Genomic DNA, 22317 nt, shown 5'->3' on the forward strand with positions numbered 1-22317 from the left:
GAAGTAGTCCTATTAATTTATTCTTCTGAAGAGAGTTCGTAATAGATTTAGTATTAGATATTTTCTCAGCTCCATTGTGTCCCAGTGATTTGTGAGTACAAATGAAATTATAGTCATATAAACACTTTATTTAAATGTTCCTGAAAGGAAATTTTAAGCAATGAGCAATCAAATACTTACAAAAAATGAAATTCTAGCCCTAACTATGTCAGGGAAATTTAATCACAGACTTCCATGACTGAGGAAATTTAGTCTTGAGTAATCTAAGGCAAAATTTATACTAAAACTGATTTATACTAATAAATCTATCATAGTGGTAGATAATGAAATACTATAAGCCTATTTCTAATTGCTATTCTTCTCTTACATCTCTTGTATACAAGTGTAATTTATTTTTTTACATAATTGATGTCGTTTCAATTGATAGCCCTGTTACAGGGTGGAGATAAGCAGATGCTTATAGGATACCCAAAGAATCCACAGATCTGGAGGTCAAGATCAGGCAGGATCCTCTGCTCAGAACTCCCGTTCTGAGTGCTTCCTTACAAAAGGAAACATGTGCAATTACTTTTAAATTTATTTGAAGGTACATAAGTGACATTTATTTTCAGAAATGTCACAAGTGGTTCTGAAGCCACAACACATGATAATCATTTTGCACGTTGGTGTTGTAGGGTCTAACTGAGTTCAGGCTGCTGGTGGGCAATGTGGACATCGTTTTGCACTGAGACCAACTGTATTGCACTGAGAACAATAATCTCTGAGAAATAACATACAGTGCTACTGACAGAAGTGGAAAATACTGCCTAGTGTTACCATCTCTGGTCTCATGTTCTTATTTTGTTTTCCTTGGGCTTACTTGGTCATAAATGCCAAAGTCTGTAATTGACTTCCATCTGAATACAATTATGTTAATCTTTTTTACAAGGTTTGCTCCCTTGTACCACCTCTATCAGCATATGAATTATTTTTTAAAAAGAAAAATGGAGCTGCTAGACACAGTACAGACAATAAAAGACTCCAAGCTTCTTCTCCTGTAGTGTACTCTACTTTTTACCAGGAGTTATTTAACTGAAAGGAGTGTTAAATCCCTTTCTTTGTAGACTGAAAGGGAGATATTAGTCAAACGTAGCACAATCTTTGTCTATCAGCGTGACTGTGGAAGGGCTGGAGTACAGTAGCAGTTTCAGACAGCAAGGCAGCACTGAAACATGCTGCTTTTAAGACCCCTCAATTATTTTCTTTGGATCAAAAATGAATTCCACTGCAATCATCTGAGCCATGGGAGTAGCTGGTATCCTTACTAAATGAAGTACAGGTGCCTTTCTAAAGGTCCAACTTCATGCACCTGTCATTCTTCTGATTTTATTTATCAGGTAACCACTGCATTTCTGAAGCATGACAAAACAGCAAAGCAAGAGCCATTCCATAACCTTGATAGCAGAAGGGGAAAAACAGAGGAAAAATAGAGAAACCTTGAAAGATGCTGCTTCTGCCAGTCCACTTCAAAAATTTAGTAATTTAGTGGCTAGATAAAACTAGATGTTTCTTTTCAAAGTTATTGCTGAGAAATATGGCCAGCTTCATCCTGGCTTGTATCAGAAATAGTGTTGCTAGAAACTTCATAGCTAAAAGTAGATTTTGACAATATTTTATTGTAATTCACTTTTTATTTTTTAATTTTTTAAGTAGGTCACTCTGAAAGTAATGCTTCCTATTTGTTTTCATGGGAACTACAACAGATACAAAGAGCGCAATAGCACTATCAGGCAGAGGAAATTCTCAGATACAAAGCACTAGTTTTAACATAGTCACCACCATTAGCTATGTATTTTCAACAGCCTGCATGCCATGGTCATAAAAATCTGATGGTGAAATCCATCATCCACTGCCTCACTGTGCTCATATCCACTGTTTGGTCTCCATAAACATCACTGTATATCAGTGTCTGCCATTTTTTACCATATGGAGGAATTAAATTCCACATCTTTGCTTCATACACACTCCCATATCAGATGCTGTTTTGTCAGATTCTCTCTACTGCTGCTATTTGTCACATGGCATCGAAATGTAATGGAATATTGGTGGAAAGATTCAACTTCTACTGCCATATCGCCAGTATCTGTCTCTGCTATTGTGGGTCAACATAATGAAACAGGTAGCATTACTTTTGGAGCACCCCTTGTATATACCTTAGATTAAAATAAGTATTTTCCCTTAGTTCCTTATAGAAGTACTTTTCAATATTTTCTGTTGAAGAAGGAATCAAATTAATAAATAATAGATCCAAAACCTCTAGGTAGGATACATAGAAATATAATATTTTCATGAAAAATCACAGATTTTATGTGATATTTTAGTGTTTTAATGTCAGATATAATCATTTGCCACCACTGAAAGAGAAAAAATTGTCAGGCATTCATGTATGCATTCAGATGAAGATAATTACTGTTTTCTTCACTGCTACATAGCTTAATGAAAATGTGAACCTTACAGATTAAAAAATGAAACAGCAGACCACAGACAGTGGGGTCAAAAATTATAGTGTACGATAAAAGATTGTGTTTTATTTCATGGAATACATTTGAAAGTCTAAGTTGTAACCACTGTTGAATGGGGGAGGGGGAGGCAAGGGAAGGGGAAGGGAGAGGGGGAGGGGGAGGGGGGGAAAGGGAAAAGGGGAAAAGGGGAAAGAGGAAAGAAAGGAACAATTCCAACAGAGCAGAATTCAACTTTTTTGTATAAAAAGGAATTTAATTTACAATCTGTAACATACGTGTTCTAATTTATAAGACTTCAGAACAAACAAATGAAGGTTGTCTTTTGTAATATTAAGTCAAAAAAACAGATTTGATTCTGTTTTTTGATAATGAACTTTCAATAACTGCTGATATTTCTATCAGTTCTGCTGATATTCTATTCAGTTATTCTATCCACGAAAAGACAGGAAGAGAACAGTTCATATTTGTTGATGAATGCTTTATAAATACCTAATTTTCCTTGCATATCGGAGGTCTCATCCACTTTCTTAGCTATATTCCTTATTGTGCAGTGGGATTTAGTCCCTTGTTCACTATACCACTTATGATTTATTTGGTTTCAGTATGTGACTTATTTGTCACCATTATCTGTACAGTTGGAAACACTATTCTACAACTACAAATTTCTCTGCTATTAAGTTAAATTTGTTCCATTTCAAACTGTATCAAAACAATCTCTACAACACTGTTGGGAATTTGAATGGAGATGCTTAGTCTTTGAATAGTTCTTGTTGTTTGGTCACAACAATTCCAGGCAACCATACAGGCTTGGGGAGGAGTTTCTGGAAAGCTGCCTGATGGAAAAGGACCTTGGTGTACTGATGGACAGTTGGCTAAAAATATGAGCCAGCGGTGTGCACAGGTGGCCAAGAAGACCAATGGCATCCTGGCTTGTATCAGGAATGATGTGGTGAGCAGGACTAGGGAAGTCATCCTGCCCCCGTACTCAGCATTGGTGAGGCCTCAGCTCAAGTCCTGTGTTCAGTTTTGGGCACCTCAGTACCGAAAGGACACCAAGGTGCTGGAGCAGATCCAAAGAAGGGCAACAGGGCTTGTGAACGGCTTGGAGAATATGCCCTATGAGGAGCAACTGAAGGAATGGGGACTGTTTAGTCTGGAGAAAAGGAGGCTGAGGGGAGACCTTATTGTTCTCTTCCAGTATCTGAAAGGTGCTTACAGCAAGAGCAGAGTTGGTCTCTTCTCGCTGGTGACAGGTGACAGGAGGAGGGGAAATGGCCTCAAGTTGTGCCAGGGTATGTCTAGGTTGGATATCAGGAAATTCTTTACTGAAAGTGTTATTAAGCACTGGAATAGTCTCTGCAGGGGTGGTTGAGTCACCATCCATGGGTGTATTTAAAGCTATTTGTATGTGGTGCTCAGGGACATGATTTAGCAGAGGGTTGTTAGAATTAAAGTGGTTTGGTTAGGTTATGGTTGGACTTGATGATCTTTAAGGTCTTTTCCAACCTAAGTGATTCTATTATTCTATATTGCTACTTCTGTTTTACTCGAATGGTAAATTAAGATGACTCTCCTATGTTCACATTTGAGAATACATTTCATCAGTTTTCTACAGTAGCATTTTTATATTTCACATGCAGTAATATAACTCTTATTCATCTGTAGACTGAAGGTACTGAAATTCAGGAGAGAGAACTTTTATTTTAAGCTTGAAATAGGTGCTTTGGAATCAAAATGATTCAGAGCTTAATGGAGGTAAAATATGCTTCTAATAAATTTATTTCTGATCATATTACAAATCTGCATCAATCATTTTAAAACTAGGAATGGCAGTAAACCATATGTTCATTTCCCTTCCCTCTAGTATGATAAAGAACCTAGAGATAGGGATAAAATGAATGGCTTTGTATTTTTACCTAAAAAATATGAATTAAAGGAAAACTAGCAAAAGTAACAAATTTTTAACAAACAATTGAAACTATTCTGGGACATTCTCAGTTTTTGCATAACTGATCTAAAACCACTGTACCATGAAGATCCATGGAGAAAAATAAGGGAAGGGAAAGGAAAACACTTTTGTTATACAAAGTTGAAAAAAATTAGATCAGGTCTTCTGGAATGGTTTTCGTCATGATTTCTAAATCTGCATTCACCTACTGCGAAGATTTCTCTTTGTCTTCCAAATTCAAGGCTATCTGCACAATAATAAGCTTATAAATTGTTTCATATAGATAGCTATTGCAAGATGCTGTGATTAAATAGACTCAAGATCAACCACAGTTATTCCATGATGGATTACAAAGGATTGTCTGGTTGAAAGACAGTGAAGAACACGAAGATCATAATATTCTTCTACCAGTGTACTTTTTTTTCCATGGCATATGTATCAAGTTCAACCTTATATCAAGACTATTAAATAGAAATAGGGCCATGCAGTACAGTGGTCCCACTGTACTAGAAATATAATACATTTCTCAAGAGTTTTCTGTAGTTTTCATGGATTGAGCAGCGTCCCATACTGGTAAAATTCAGTTACTCTGCGGAAGCTCTTTCTATGTCTGACTCACAAGAAAGAAAATAAATCCTTAAATAGTTTATTCTAAAACCAAACACAGTGAAGCCACATAAGGAATGTCTGATAACAGCACATAAGCAATCTGCTTGTTCCAGTTTGCTAAACAAACAAACAAATAAATAAGTAAATAAAATTAAATGTCTCACTAGGTTTTATGTGAATTAAATAGTCTGTCCACTTATGTTATTGGAAAGTCAATAAAAACATAAGGCTGTCATAGATTCAATATTGAGTTTGGACTAATTGGATGAAAATGGCCATTCCTCATCTAACTCAGATTTGTGGTGGGAAATGATTCAGAATAATTACAGAGTGACAGAATAAAGTTCAGTAACACTAAGAGCTAGAAATAGTTGTTCCATCTTCCTCTATATGTTCCACAGGTGACAGCAGTAAATTTGAATGAAATATTTTTTACAATCCATCATTCCATTTTAAGAAGACATATTTGCACACGTAGTCTATTATCAATGTATTAGCTTTCTTCTTTCAGGTATTTGGACCTTTACATTTAATTTATATACTTGTGAATTCTGTTTTAGTGATTTCCTACTGATAAAAACAAATGAAATTAAATTTTATGGCTAATGTCCTAACATGAAAACCAAAACCTAATGTAACAATGTACAGTAAGAAGCAAGACATTATTTAATTGCCAAGATATTCATTGTTTAGAAATGATTAATTCATGTGGCATTTACAAAGATGAAAATGCTAATTGTATAATAAGGTAATTAGAGAGAGGCATATTGCCTTGAATTAAACAATAATCTATCTGTATGTCTCCCTGAACACAGACTTAATCTAAGTGGAAGTCTTTTAAATGCCTAATATTTGATATTTTTTAAAAAAGATGTTAATATTTTGCCCAACAGATGACTCTGCACATTAAAATAAGGCTTCAATAACACCCAAGTATTTATGTTCCAGTAGCTTTGCAATATTTAAATAAATTTCCATACATAAAGCTATTGATCTGTAAAATGAGTTTTGAAGGGGAGGAGGTAAAACTTGGCATTCTTTATTTATAAGTTGATTTTGTGGTCAAATAAAACCTGTCAAATTTGTTTTGAAGGGCTCTGTCTTTGAATACAACCTTTTTATTTTTTTTGTCATTTTGTCATGGAATTGATTAGTGAACACTTTAATTGAATGCCCAACTGTGCTTTTGGTTTTAGACTTTTCCAGAATACAGATTTTTAACTTTTTATAAATGCCTAATGCTGTAGCAAGTTGAATATCCAAACTGTTTACTGACATATTCTCTTAGTAATATACTCAAAATTTTGTCAAATGGCATCTGGAAATCTGGAAAAGTAGAAGATAAAATAAACATTCACATACCAAATATAAACTTTCCAAAGCCATAGATAGATTTTCTGTTGAGTTAGCTAATATGTAATAATTACATTTGGAATATGGGAATATCACCCCAAATTTTGGTACTAGAATACGGACCTAAAATATATTGTATTTTTCTGCGGTGGAAATTCTTAGCAAAGACAAGGGAAGTAAATAATTTATATTTTAAATACACATTTGCTCCATCACATCTAAGAATATTATAGAAAGTTAGTGGTATTGTTCTTAAAACTTCCAATAATTTCCTATTGATATGTTTCTCTGATAATGAGAAAGCAAGTCTTGAGCTACTGAATTCCAATTGAGATAGAAATTCAGGTAGAGCGTGAGAAAAATGTTTATATAAATTTTCCTCATAATATACCCATCACGAAATAAATGGCTGTAGTGTTCTGTGCTGCCAGCAGCTAGCTTGGGTTACTGCAGTCAAAGCAGAAGCAAAAGTTTTGCTATTAGTAGGTGTACCAAAAAAGACTAGCCCTTTGTAATTATTTTATATTTAGATGATTTAATCTTTAAAGGAAAAACTAGAACTAGATTAAATTCAACCCAAAAAAAAAAAAAAAAAAAAAAAAAAAAAAGTTTATTTATTAAAAAAAAGTTAAATTACAACTGAGATTAAACAAATACTATGTCTTCACAATTTCAGATGTGAAAAAAATAAAATTTTTAATAGGACTCAGTCCATATCTCCACTCAAAAATCCTTGCATTCCATTGAATTTGAGCTTTGAGTTTACCATGATATGTAACATCAGCCATATAAACAACTGCACTTTAAGATGAAAATACTGGTAAAATACGATATTTTATCTTGCTAGAGTAAGGTCTCTTTGTATTCAAAGTGAACACTAATCTTTCATTCATTTGATTGTTTTTTATGTGTGTGGAAAAGGGGAGGGACTTTTCTTCGGTGCTGTTTTTTTGTTGTTGTTGTTTGTTTGTTTTGTTTTGTTTTTGTTTTTAGTTTTTTTGGAAGCCTTTTGATAACACTGGATTCTCATCTGTCATACCTACTATTTGATCATTTGCACACTTCATCACTGATATTCTTCCTAATTTACAATTAAATTGAAATTTTTGAACACAGTGCCTCATGTTGGATTAGTTCAGAACATAGTTGGAATTGTTCCAGAGGAATAACAAGTTCCAAAATAACCTCTGTCACTTTCTCTATTCAAGATGTCCTCATTCTATTCTGACTTCTTGTGTTCTCCCTACAAAACTTTACTTGTAACTAACTGATAACTTTGAGTAACAACTGACTACAAGTTAATAATGTTTCCTTATACCCTAACAGTTATGTGCATCTCTTTGCAAGAATGTCTACAGTCTCCCTCTTCGTGATTTTTTTTTAACGGTCATGAACCTTGAAGTAAATTATGCTTATAAATTTAGACAATCATTACTTTCTTGATTAAATAAATACAAAATGTGTTCAAGCAAATTATAAATGTAACTAATTCAAGCTTGACCAAGAAAAGCTTTTAGATGCAAATCCCAGTTATGTAGAAAAAGTGTCCTGTGTAAGTGCAGTCAATGGACCACAGTTTGTAAATGACTCAGAGGCTCCTTTCTCTTCACACAGGTATAGTGGTCCTCTTTGCATAGATGATTACTGAAAATTCATACTTATTTTATGTTTGACAGTAGTACCAACTGGTTAACAAACTGATTTATTTACTTGAACACCAAGCTGCTAATCAACTGGCAAGACTAGTCGTCTATTTGTTCAAACTACAGACTACACATACAGAGTGTCTTCCTTGGTTGGATTATACAAGTAGCTACACGCCAGTGGCTGAGCACTGATTCTGAATTCACTGTAGCCAGCTTTGTAGGAGGCAAAACTCATGTTTCACACTGTCTTCAACTTAAATTTCTTATGCTCTTTTCCACTGAACTGCCATAAGACAGTACTCATTTTCTGAGTGCAACAGATTGCTATGAAAGAACAGTGATAATAGTACTGAACTGATAAGCCCCTGCCAAAAAAGATCTGGGGAAAGCTGGATGGATGCCAGCAATGTCCCCTTGCAGCCCAGAAAGCCAACTGTGTCCTGGACTGCATCAAGGGAAGTGTGGCCAGCAGGGTGAGAGAGGTGATCCTGCCCCTCTGCACTGCACTGTTGAGACTTCACCTGGAATATTGTGTCCACACATGGAGTCTTCAGTACAGGAGAGACATGGAGCTGTTGGAGCACATCCAGAGGAGAGCCACAAAAATGATTCATAGAATGGAACACCTCTCCTCTGAGGCAGGCTGAGAAAGCTGGGGCTCTTCAGCCTGAAGAAGAAAAGGCTGTGAGATGATCTGATAATGGCCTTTCAGAATGTAAATGGGGGCTGTGATAAAGAAGGGGACAGACACTTTAGCAGGGTGTGTGGTGATAGGACAAGTGGAAATTTCAGCAAGCTCAAAGAGGGTAAATTTATGTTAGATGTAAGGAAAAAATAAATAAAGGAAAAAAGGGTGGTCAGGCACTGAAACAGTTTGCTCAGTGTTGTGGTTGATGCTCCAACCCTGGAGACTTTCAAGGGAAGGCTGGATAAGTCCCTGGGCAACTTGACATCTATCTGTGGATGTCCCTATTCATTGCAGGGGAGCTGGACTAGATGGCCTTCAGAGGTCCCTTCCAACTCTAAGGATTCTGATTCCATGATAAGATTCTAAAGATGCCAGTTTAAGTTGTTCCAAATACCTCCCAGTTCATACTATCAACTTGTGTTTGAGTAGTAATCTCCATTAGATTCAACATCTGAAGTTACTAAATAAGCTACTTCAACAATATGGATAAGTCTAGAGATCACAGTGTTTGTAATTGTCCATTCATAAGGTTTGTACATGATCTTGGATCTTGAGTAATACCTTGAATACACTGACATCCAGGGAATGCTTGACATTGTCAAGCTCAAACACCTTGCGTGCCTCATTAAGTTCCAAACTTAACTTCTCAAAGGACAGTTATTACCTAGCAAAGATTGAGTTATACTGTATTTCTTTCCACTGTCTTGTTGCTCACAAGAAGCTTAGGTTTCTGCTTTCATGAACAACATTAAGTAAAATCATCTTATAAAATGGGTTTTCATTTTTGCTGAATGACCTTGGCCATGAAAAATTAAAAGAAAGTATACTTTATTCCTTATGTTCTTCTACTTTTCTTTTTTTTTTTTACTTTTTTACAAATAATACTGTAATTGTATCCAAAATAGATACTATGTGAAAAGCACAGAAAAGGTTAAAGTTTCACTAAATATTAGGGAAAAAAAATGAATGAGGTTACAGATATAATCTCAGTTCAGTAGGAATGCACATAAACGTGACAGAAGCATGAGTCAGACAGAGTTTTGAGAATTTTTCTGCAACTTTTCAATAAAGTGAGCACTACCCAAAGCACCAAAACACCTTGAACCACGGGAGTAATACTTTTCTTAGAAGTGAAATAAAATCAAGGAGCATTTTTAAAATGAAGCAAAGTTGGAGAAAGAAAAGTGAACATGTAAACAGATTATTCGCATCCACTATGTCCTTGGAAGGATCATCCTTCCCTTCAGGTTTGCCCTTAGTTCAGCAATGTTTAATCAAGTTTCAAGAAACTCTGTATGTAGCTCTCACTGGGTCCCTAGGAAATATATCTTTCTTTTCATCACCTCTGATCCCTGACTGTGTCTGTTCCCAGACTTCAGAGGAGAAGGAAAAGGAGATGCTGAAACAGTGAACTACACAATGACAGGCAAAACCAATGCCATCTGTTGCTGTCTTCTTTAAGGACACATTCACACTTCCAGCTTTAGATATTTAGCTTAGCCTTGCCAGGTCCCTGTGAATTAGTCATCTGCTTTAGTAGAATGATTCAGAATATGTAAGTACAGTCATTAAAAAATGATCAGATTAGCTTTACATACAGAATGTGTCTGTGTGTGATACAATGGCTATGCAGTGGCTTTAGAGTAGCTATATAATGAGCAGAGAGTTCTCTGCTGGTTTGGTACTCCTCTGTAGAATCCTTAGAAAGGACCTTGCTACACTTACATGAATTTTTACTATCTTGTGAGTGTTTATCTGTATAATTATATGACACAGCTTCCTGTCTGGTAGTGTGATAAACTCAGTGACACAGTATCTTTCCCACCCTATTCTCTACAATCAGTGTTACAAGATTTATAATGTTATTATTGATAATGAAATTTGGAGGTAAGCTTAAAGTCGAGAGGTAAACAGTAGTTAAGGCCATAACATGCTGCTTTGAGCAAGAAAAGCTTCAGTGACAAAAGGCTGAAGAAGAAAAAGGTGAAAGGAAAAAGTAGAATTTAGGAAAACGGGGAACATCACAGGATTACAGAGTCATAGAATTAAAGAGGTTGGAAGGAACTTCAAGAGATATTTTAGTCCAATCCCCTGCTAAAGTAGGTACCCTACAATAGGTCGCACAAGTAGGCACCATATCTCCATAGAAGGAGACTCCACAACATCTCTGGGTGACCTGTTCCAGTGCTCTGTCACCCTTAGCATACAGAAATTCTTCCAATTGTTTGTATGGAACTTTCTGTGTATACGTTTTAGGCGACTGCTCCTTGTCCTGTCACTACACACAACTGAGAAGAGTCTGGCTTCATCCCTTTGCCTCCCATCTCTCTTTAGATATTTATTAACATCTCTCAGATTCCCCCTAAGTCTTCTTTTCCCCAGGCTGAACAGACCTAGGTTACTCAGCTTTTCCATAGAAGGGAGATGCTCCAGGCCCTTTTTCATCTTTGAGGTTCTCTGCTGGACTCCTTCTATGAGATTGCTGTCTTTTTTGAAATGGGGAGCCAAGAACTGGGCACAGTATTCTAAACGTGACCTCACAAGGGCAGAGTTGGTGAAGGGAATCACCTCCCTTGACCTCCTGTCCATATCTTTTTAATGAAACCCATTGACCTTATTGGCCGCAAGGGCACACAGTGAATGCCTTAATGCCATTTTGACTATCTCATAAAGCAAACATGAGCCACAGATGAGTATTAGATTTTTCCATTAAAATTACAACAGCAGATAGATTGTGATGATGTTCATCAGCTGTGCCATCAGTCTCTAGGCATTACGAAGCTAGTGCCACTTGCTCCTGCCTGTAGACTGAAGCGGGTGACTCTCCAATGCCCTTTATCAACTGATGGCGTAGCACTGCTATAATAACAGTTCATACCTTGAAGTTAGCAACTGGGCATCTGCATCAGAGGGAATAAGTGGTCCCACCAGTGGGCTGTAATGATGAGCCCCTACACTTAACAAGAGTTCAGGGATACCGCATTCCTTGTACCAAAAATCTTGTGGCTTAAACAGCAACAAGAGCAATATGAATTATTGCAATAAGAGTGGGAGAAGAACTCATTAACAAGAAAGAACTGGGATTCCTGATGGATGAAAAGCTTGACATGAGCCAAGAGTGTGTGCTTTCAGCCCAAGACAACTGTAGCCTGGGTTGCATCAAAAGACAGGGAAAGGGAGGTGATCGTGAGGAGAACTGTGTTCAGGCAAAAGTATATGGAGATGTTGGAGCAGAGACCAGGAGTCAGGCTGGATGGGGCCATGAGCAGCCTGATTTAGTGAGTGGCAACCCTGTTCACAGCAGGAGGTTGGAACTAGACAATTTTTAAAGTCACTTCCAACTCAAACCATTCTATTATATTCTTCCAACCCTAAGCCTTGTAGCATTAGCAATTGCATCCCTAAGTGCATCTCCAGTCCTCTTCGGAGTGTGTGACTATTGCAGCATGTTATCTTTGCAGAAGCAGTGCAAACACTGACAGACAGGAGATAGAGGCTATGTACAGAGGGTTTGTGCATGAAGTAAAATAGCACGAGCATTAGAGCATGGGGCACTGAGCCTGAGTGCGTCTCTCAAAGTCTGTGACCATCTCACTACATGTAGCAAGAAACTCCACACGAAAACACCTTAAAAGAACTTTCTTTGGAAGCATCCTGGCAGAGTAGCACAGATGTAGTCACTGAAAAGTTTTCATTGTATCATTACTCTTATTTATGCCCTATTGCTTAGAACTTATGTCAGCAGAATAATTCCATCCATTCTCTTTCATGCACAATAATACAGTTGTAGATAGATATGTCATAAGAAGCAATTCCAACTGAATTGTTATTGCAACATATAATCAAAATCTTTTGAATCATGGCTAAAGTGCCAGGCATTCCAAAGTAAACTGAATCTGTTAAGTTTAAATGAATCTGATCAGTGGATTACTTGTCAGTGAGAAAATTTTACCATTTTCACCCTTCATATTAGAGACAGTACAGTTCTCTGAAGGGAACATGTCTTCTAACTGCCTTTTCCCAGTCAAAGGCCATATATCAACTTTTGATACTAGAGGGGGAAAAAAAAAGGTTTTATTTCACCATTCATAGTATAAGATTCTCTTCCAGAATGCTAAGTGAATTCTGCTGACCCCAAAACTAGCAACAATAAAATTTGTCCATTATGGCAAAGTCCCAATTACTATTCCCACAGTCTAGAAGCAGTTTTATGCTAGTCTGATGCTGTCACACTATATCTCCACTGAACTGATGACCTCTCCTTCCCTCAGCATGTCTACATTTGCAGATCAAACTGTTGTGTTTTTTTTTCATAAAATGTAAAAAAGCTAGTACATCTTAGTCACATTCTAAGGTTAGTTAGGTAATGCCGCATGGAGATCACATTGAGATTACATATGTGACATTGTTGGAACCAGAATTTTGTAAAATATCCTCTAATTCAAAGGTAAAATTCATGGAATGATACATAACCACATGGACCAGTAGATCCCTAAAATAATCTTGGTCCTTGCACACCTGGAACATACTCATTTCATCGTAGTGCTTATTTCTAGGAGAAATTAGACAAAATCAGATGCATCTTTTGGAGTTGTTATATGTGTTATATCAAAGGGACATAGAGATCATGTGATCAAATCCTTTTCCTTTTCAGTCCTCCCAGCTGGGGTATAAAGATGGATTCAAAGCCCTTTTGCTGATTTGATCCATATCTGGTAGCCACTCTTGCATGTAGTCAGCAGTTGGTACTGGTACTTGGCATTTTGCTCCCAGTTAATGCAAATAACTGACTGCCCAGGTAAGTAAGGGAGAGTGGGCTGTGCTTAAACAGTGCAGACTAAGTAATTGTCATCTGTATTTTTTTCCTCTCTTTTTTCCTCCTGAGCGTATGAGGTCTATCACAAAGGCTGTCAGCTCTCTTCTACCGACTTCTCCTATTCACATGGGAAAAGAAATAGTATCTCTAACAAAAGAATTGTTCAAGTAGGTAGGAAAGATTAACTTTCATTTCTGTGTTCCTTGGAGACACAAATTGCCATTAATATTCTAGTAGCGTTTTTGTAGAACATGAATCAGTGTTGGACAGCTGGTTCCTTCTGTCTGGATGTTAATACAAAGCTTACAACAATAATACTGTAGTTAGATGAATACTGCCCTGAGCATACAAATACTTCCAATGTAAACATCTAATTTACTGTCTTAAAATGTACAAGCATCACATTTTAATGAAATTAAAGCTTTTGTGCTGCAGGATAATATGGAAATAATTCAGCTGTGTGTATTACACTGCTGAATTTACCACTTCCAACATAGGATAGTTTGGCTGTTTTGAACTGTGTCTTCACCCACTATAAATCAAAACAGATCCTTATGGCAGAATAAAACTATTTCATTGTACAATGGCTAAATATCTGCTTCCTTGAGTACCTACTTTGTCTGGATTTTTCTACTTACATGCATCGCCTCCCAAGCTGTCTTTCTAATGAGTGAAAAATTGAAATATCTTAGAGGAACTAAAATTTCTCCATTAATTTCTCTTTTTCTTCTGGGGGAATTATGAAATTCTACAAGAAATTTATTATTTTTGAAGCTTCTGAGAAAAATAGGATAAGTTAATGATTCATTGCTCTCATTTAGGAACATGGAAAAAACTATTACAATAAAAGCCTTTTTCTCGAAAAGCAGAAACTTTCTAAGTAGCAAAATATTTCTGACATTGAGACATTGTGTAAAAAAGAGGAAAACATGTATTAAAATATTAGTATAATTTTTAATTTTAAATGTATCAAGGATACAATATGGTAAAAAAAAAAAAAAAAGAAAGAAAATAGTATTTTCATCCTTTTTTCAATTATTTCTAAACATTTGGATGCATTTTGTCTTAAGCCCAACATATCTTATAAAAAATGATTCAAAAGAAATTTTAGGTTAGAATAAAACACAGTGACCTTAAGTAGGCCTTCCTGCTCTGGAACACTTTTCCTGAGATAAATTTTGAGAAATTCTTCCAGTTCCCTATTCTTGCAAGTCAAAACACATGTTGGGGCAACACATTTGAGCAGAATTGCAAGGTATCAGCAAAACATTCGATAGCTACAGATTGATCTCTTTTATTTTTTATTTTTATTATTATTTTATTTTTTATTTTATATCTCTTTTTTGCACTAGCAAAAACAGAATAATTAAAAAGTTTACTGATTTATTTGCTTTTTATAGGTAATATATCACAGATTTGAATCTGTTCTCCATTTACAATTACTTTTGAATTCAGTACTTTAATGCTTCAATTTTAAGACCTTCATGTCATCGCTGGCTTTCATGTTATTAAAATCTAACTGTCCTGAAGTTCTGGTCTGAGTAAGAGACATAATAGTACTGTTAAAGCTGATAACGACTGGTCCGCTTGTATGGAGAAAAAAAGCACTTCAAGAGACCATGTTCATTCTGACATATTGGTGGTTTCCAGCCTTTACTGCTCAACAGCACTTCAGAAATTGTATTTATTCCCTGTTCTCACAACAAAGACTACATTTTCTTGCCAGTAAATTTAAATAACGTGCATATATAGATACCATATCCTTTTTTCTTGTGCAGATGTTTCTGTATAGCAAACAGTAAGGACAAAATGAGAGGGGCTGTTGTGCCTCCTTTGAAAAATCTCACCACAAGACATTTTGCGTAGATTAGATTAAATAGAGCTGAAAGTAGCTTACAGCACTTTAATAATAAGTCTTAGCATATTCTCATGACCTAGGACATCAAACACAGGAACTGCAGCATTATAAATGTTTTAAAATCTGAAGAAAATCCAATTTATTCAGTGTTGTGCCAAGAGACTGGGCCAAGCATCATCTTTTTTCTAATTAGGTCAAAAATATTCAAATGAAAAACTCCATCTACTGTGATAATATAAAACATTGATATTAAGTAGTGGCATTCTGGTTATTTAAGTGTTTTTACTATAGCAATAACTCATATCCATTTCCTGTGAGATGTAGAGACTTGAAGTACATCTATTATGAAAGACTCAGAGAACGTGTAGGGAGATGAGAGAGCTCACAGTCATTCAAGGAGAAATAAAGATTTCAGCTATTTACAAATACTTGTCCTGATTCCTCGTAATCTACATTAGAAAATATTGACAGGTCCCACATCCAAGCTAATGTGTAATGACAGATTGCTCAGATCTGAACACTGTGAAGGGCCACAGGCTAAGTGAGTCAGAGCAACTTCTCTGCATTTGCATCTTAAAAGTTCTTCTATCTAATATGCACACAAACCAATTTCATACTCCTGTTTTTAGAACCTAATGAGAAATGTAAGGAAAAAAAATACTTACAATTTCCTTTTACCCATCTTCCATGTGTTAAAGTTTGCAAAGCTTCTGAGCAACTCTTTTCACTAATCTTCCCGATTGCTTTGATTACTATTAGTACAATAAAAACGACTTTAGAATGGAAATGTCAAAAACACCAAAACCAAAAGAATTAAAAGTATAAAAATGCAAAAAACATAGCTTAATCAAACTATTTATTACAAATTCTTTTTTTCCTCTCAGAACATACTCACATAATTTGTTCTTTTGTGGGCTTTTTTATATTGTATTTCTTTTTTCAAAATACATAAATCTCCAAATATATTTGGAGTCTGTCTCACTTTCATTTCCAGCATTGTCTCTTCTATTGTTCCCCAGTAAGATCTTGATGGATATGTAGCAATTATAACTGTATTCAACCTCTCAGCTTCTTCAACATGTGGATCCCGTTGCTCATCATAGACTTTAAAACGAAACATACCCACATTGTCTGTACATCTTCTTGTGAGAATCTATTATGAATGATAAAACAGAATCAAAATTAGTTTACACTTCTCATTATCTTAATCTTGCTGGAATTCTCTGCTCGCTGATTTCATATGTGATAGGAAGAACAAATGCACATCCTGACAATGATGGGTCAAGGTAAAACGATTTCTGTTGATAACGAATGATGAGATTTTCCATCCTATTAAACCACTGTGTTGTCTACTGGTTGTGGATAATATCTGAGAACTTATTTACTGAATTGTAACAGATATCATAGAACTGTATATATATAGAAATGTATTGTCTGTAATGCAGAAGAGCAAAAGAGGGTACGGTCTATCACTGCATTTCATTTATCAATAAGAACTGATTGTAGGGAAAATTACTATCAACAATATGGCAGACAGAATAGATCTCCCTGTTTTATACCAAAACAATGATGAGTGCACGTTCTCCTAGTCTATCCTTTCCCTCAAAATAAGAAAAAAGATTACAACCACTCTCACAATCTTTCTGTGTAGAAAGGAAGAAGTATACTCTGAATTATAGTTGTTTATGCCACAATACTACTTCATATATGAGCAACTCTTAAGTACTGTATTCTATTTGATTCTCTTCTCTAAATGTCACCAAGCCCGAAGGAACCTGAACTTTATCACTCAGATTTGTGTGCACCTCCCTTTCTGTTCATCCCATCATCAGTTTCCTCTGCCTCTCTTCCAGTTGACACTAAATGAAGGCATTACTGGGTGACAAACGGAGGATTTACAAACACCATTTTTAAGCAAACAACAGCAGTTTGTATGTGCGTGGTTTCCACTCTTCAGCGTTCCAGCAGACACTTCTCAGAAAATATCTTTCTATACACCAGAGCAAATCAATTTCCCATAAGCAAATTGTATAAACCTTCCAGATAAAACATCACATATTTATCAAGACTTACCTTTCCAACTATACACTTTATTTTTAAAAGAAGAGTAAAACTGATGAAAGCGCTGATCTATGTGAGCAAATGGACGAAGGGAAATGGCCTTAAGTTGCGCCAGGGTAAATTTAGGTTGGATATCAGGAAAAACTTCTTTACAGAAAGGGTTATTAAGCACTGGAATATACTCCGCAAGGAGGTGGTTGAGTCACCATCCATGGATGTGTTTAAAAAGCCTTTGGACGTGATTTAGCAGAAGGTTGTTAGAGTTAGGGTAGTATGGTTAGGTCATGGTTTGTCTCAGTGATCTTTAAGGTCTTTTCCAACCTGAGTGATTCTATGATTCCATGATTCTAATGTTTGTTTGTTTTTTTTAAGGATGTACTAAAAAATGTTTCCAATCTTAGGTGTTGCTGCTGGAAAGTAGATTCAAGTAGATTGCAAATATTTTTAGAGTGAAAATACTCAGTTGGAAATATTGTCTGAAAACTGTAATTCCTGAGCATTTTCCAGCCTTCTGTTGTCAATCTAAGTCCAATTCTGAAGCTTCAAAGAAAAAAAAACCACACTCTTACACATGCTTTTATAGTTTTCTAACAATTCTCAACCTTGTTTACTGGGTTAAGCTATAATTAAAGCTGACTTCATGGTAATGCTACTCACATGTGCTTTGCAACTTGCTGATATTCTAGACAAGGAAACCACAGGCATTGCAAGCTTACATTTAACATTTAGAGTATTTCAAATAAAAACATAGTGGAAAAGTACAATATACATAGATCTCAGATGCATTTTGAAATTCAGATTCAATTTCAGTTTAACTTTTTTCATTATCTATTGATTTTTTTCTAGCTTCATAGGTTTACAGTATACAGTATCACTTGTGTTGAATTGATTTCTGAGGCATTTAATGTCAAAGAACATCATCACCTTACCTCTCACCACCACCATCAGCAACACAACCTATATCCCTTAATTCTTCAAACTGCCTCCAACATTGTACTACAGTCTAGGGTCAGTTCTTTCCCCCACCTGACTTTGCTGGCTCCAAAATCCTGCTGACATTTGAGAGCCTCTTTAGTACTCCTGCTCACATCCAGACCTCAAAAGTATGCACACACTCAAGCCTCTACGTTTGTGCAGTAAATGATTAAGTCCTCTCACAGGTTTTGTGTCACATTCATCAGAGTATTATCATGTCCTGCCTGTGAAGGGAAAGAGGGTGATGAGAGCAAAAAGGGAAGGGATAGGCCCTATCTAGCCCCTGTTTGGAAGTGATTGATAAAATGGACACCAGCCAATTCAAAGGAGCCCCTCCCACAACTTAACCGTTTCTTGGGCATCATTCTGGACTCTTCCAGGGGCAGCTAAGACAGCAGTCAAATTAAGAAAAGGGACATCTAGCTCCTCTTCTGGCTTAATTTTCTCTTGGGAAATTGTCCAGGTTTATTCCTTATGCCAGTGAAGTTGTCTTGGGTACTTTTAGGCTATTTCTGTATATGTGAGTAGTATGGACCATTAGAGCAATTTGTTAATACTGTCTATATTGCCTAATTCAGGATTTCTCTCAAGAGTAGCTTACTTATCCCTTACTATCCCTTACTTTCTTCCACATGTGTGGCTGAAAGTTGATGAGCTCCTCAAGAATCCCTCCCAATTTCAATTGAAAAAGGTTTAGTGAATGTGCTCATGTATTTTTTTGTGTTCTAAGACAAAGCCAGAATAAGGTGGGACTATGAGAGAATGCACTTCTGAACCACACCACTGATGAGAACAGTAGTTGGGGTTTTGTGCCTTAAGTGACATTAGATTATAGTAGGCACTTATGTTTGGAGAACTAACTCAAGATTAGAAGCTCAGATCTGGTTCCAGGTTGAGATATCTAATTGTAGTCAATGCTCAGCCAGTTCCTTAATCATCTTAAATTTTTGTATTAAATCAGTTGAAACAACTGTGAATTTCAGCAGCCTAATCTTTGAATCCTTGAAAGAAGAAATTTGCATTTATTTTCTCTAGAAAATATTTTATATGTTAAGCATTATAGCCATACAGTACTGCCAAGAGTACGCTAGATAAATTTTATTGTATTTATCTCCTGTCCATTTGCTCCCATATTCTGATAATACTTTTTACCAATATTCCTGCTACAAATCTTAGTTGCTATTGACATTAAACCAACATAATCATTGATTCCAAGACTTCAACTTTTTTTTTTTTTTTTCTTTTTTTCTCACTACTGTTAGGTAGAAAAAAAGCTCTTTTTTTACAGTAAGCTCATGTTAATTTTTTCAGAGACCTCGGATGAACAATATCCATCTTCTTTAAATGGTTACAATGACTTTTGCTTAAATTTAGATAATTTCAATAATAAATAATTAAAAATAACAAAACCATGACACTATCATACTTATCTCTCATCCATCCAATCTCTATATTCTCATTTATAATCATAATCTTTCCCTAGTTTTCTAATAAGTTAATAATTTAGCGTTTTTTCCTGAAGTGTTCAATTACCCTTAACCATACCCCAACTTCATTTCTACTGTCTTTGTCACTCTTTTATTTATGGTACTAAAAAGCCTTTTGCTATGAAATTTTCTTATTAAAATAAGTTGACACACTCCACAGGTGGTCTCTCCACGACAGAAGTATTGGCAGGGAAGGAGGAGAAGCCTGCATTCCTGCTGTGTGTAGAAAGTGTTGTATGAATAAATAAAGCATTTCAGTTTCCATCACAACAAGCCTCTGGCCTTTTCCCAAACACACAAAAAAGATGGAAAGCAAATTAATGCTATGCATTTTAAGGAAAGTAAATTTCTGAGTCAAATAATTCACCAGCATATATGTTTGCATTTCCTTTGACTGAGCAATTACTCTTTTTCTCATGGATAGCAAGAGCTTTTAGCTGAATAGAAATTTAACTAATTGTACACATAAGACTCATTAGATAATTTTTCATATTCATCTTACTTTATTTTCCTCCAAGATCAGAACGAAAAATAGTTTTATATCAAGACTTATGTTGTGTATAAGATTTTATAATTTGCAAACATTATAGGAGTGTCAGTTCATTTGTTTGGTGCTGACAGTATATTGATGAAAACAATTACTGTTCTGCAAAGGCTATCATCATACTAATAACACAATGTCTTCAGAGTGACCACAGAGTGTTGAAAGAAGAAGTACACAAAAGCCTACTTACAGCAGGAGAAAATGAAGGAAGCTTACATCCCAGTCATTTCCCAAATCAAATTTCATTCTAGTGAAACATGCATTCCTTTTTACTTCAGATGTAAAAGAAGTTACAAACGTGACGCAACAAAATTTTGGGCCTTCCTAATGGAGAAACAACAACAACAACAGCAACAACAAAAAAGCTCAGTGAATTCTGATTAAAAAAGAAAAACATTTTCTAATATAATTATGCTTTGTTTAAAATTACCTTTAGACAAACAATATGATTCAAATACTGATACATATTTGTTTAGAAGAAGAAGGGCGTTATATCATTATGTTATACTGGGGAATTTTGTTGTTAACATGTCCTTCCCCTGTCTCATTCATCTTTGAATCTATTGAGCTATTATTTTTTTCTACCTCTGTGCTGAGAGTAATGACTGGTGTTACATCTGAAATGGAGTACATTTTTCCTTAGAATGGAATTATATTCTTTCAATTTCTATTTCTATAAACTTAATATAATAAAACACTGTTTATCACAGTCAGACAACAGGGTGTTTTAAGGTTTTTGTTTTTTGTTTTTTTTTCTAACTACAGAAAAAAAAAAGATTCACAGTCTAATATTGGCAATTTGGCTTGAATTCATTATTGAATCACTCTCAATTTAAACAGAAGTTAAATGAATTTTGCACTGTAAGTTGTCCTGCCTACAAAGGGAATTCTTTACCTTGATTGGTTGCTGAAGAGATCAACCCAGACTTGCTAATATTAACAAGGGTGAGAACACTTCTTTATTTCTGTTGAAATAAAGAATAAACTATGGCATCATACTCTATGTGATACGTGACCATTAGGCTCAAGTCAGTATTCCTAGCAGGAGTTTTTGTCACTGCTTCAACAGACAGAAAGCCTTCACTGGAGAGATATATCTAAAAATCCAAGCATGGATGGAAAGAGCCACCCACCTCCATAGATACTTTCTCTAATATAGAAAGAGATCTTACCTTACTTTCAAAATAAAGGAGAAGGAAGCATTTCAACTCATCCATTTCTATGTGATGCTTGCAAGTACTTGCTGAGGATTATTTGGCTTCAGTGTCCATGATGGCTGAAGAGTTTCAACCCTCAGTTCTCATGTCCTTCAGAGGGCCTTCCCAAATCACCACCCAGTCTGGGAATGAATGTGCAATATTTCCATGCAGGCTTTGGCTTACACACCATGTTAGAGGTAGCATTTACCCTAACAGCTGTCCTCTGGCAGAAGAGAGGCAATTGTTTTTATACTATTCTCCCAGGGCTGCAGCTTTATCATAAAAACAAATTTTTTAGAACAGCTGAAACATGTTTATTTTCACTTTTTTTTTTTTATCTTCATGCTCTTTATGACTAATATAGTGTAAGCAAAGACTGAATTTGAAACTTCTAAATGTAACAGCTGAACATTTTTAATGAGTATACTTCAGCAGTGTTACATAGAGATGTAGTGGAACTGAAATCACACAAGATTCAAGGTGCAAAGGAAAAAAAAAAAATGAGCTACAAAAAAAAAAAGGGGGCCCCATATTCCACTGTGTAGTAATATCATAAATCACAGTTTGACCAGATACAATTAATACTATGGGTTTTTCTTCCTTCCTTCCTTCCTTCCTTCCTTCCTTCCTTC

General features: G+C 35.6%; 1 protein-coding gene across 1 annotated transcript in view; it reads left to right on the plus strand.

Annotated features, from left to right (window-relative positions):
* CNTN5 (contactin 5) overlaps window positions 1–22317 on the plus strand; it is a 277046-nt gene that overhangs the window by 193720 nt on the left and 61009 nt on the right. The window lies entirely within an intron of this gene.

Source organism: Lagopus leucura, unplaced genomic scaffold (assembly GCF_019238085.1).
Source record: "Lagopus leucura isolate 7727_CA_CO unplaced genomic scaffold, USGS_WTPT01 Super-Scaffold_702, whole genome shotgun sequence".
Taxonomy (NCBI): domain Eukaryota; kingdom Metazoa; phylum Chordata; class Aves; order Galliformes; family Phasianidae; genus Lagopus; species Lagopus leucura.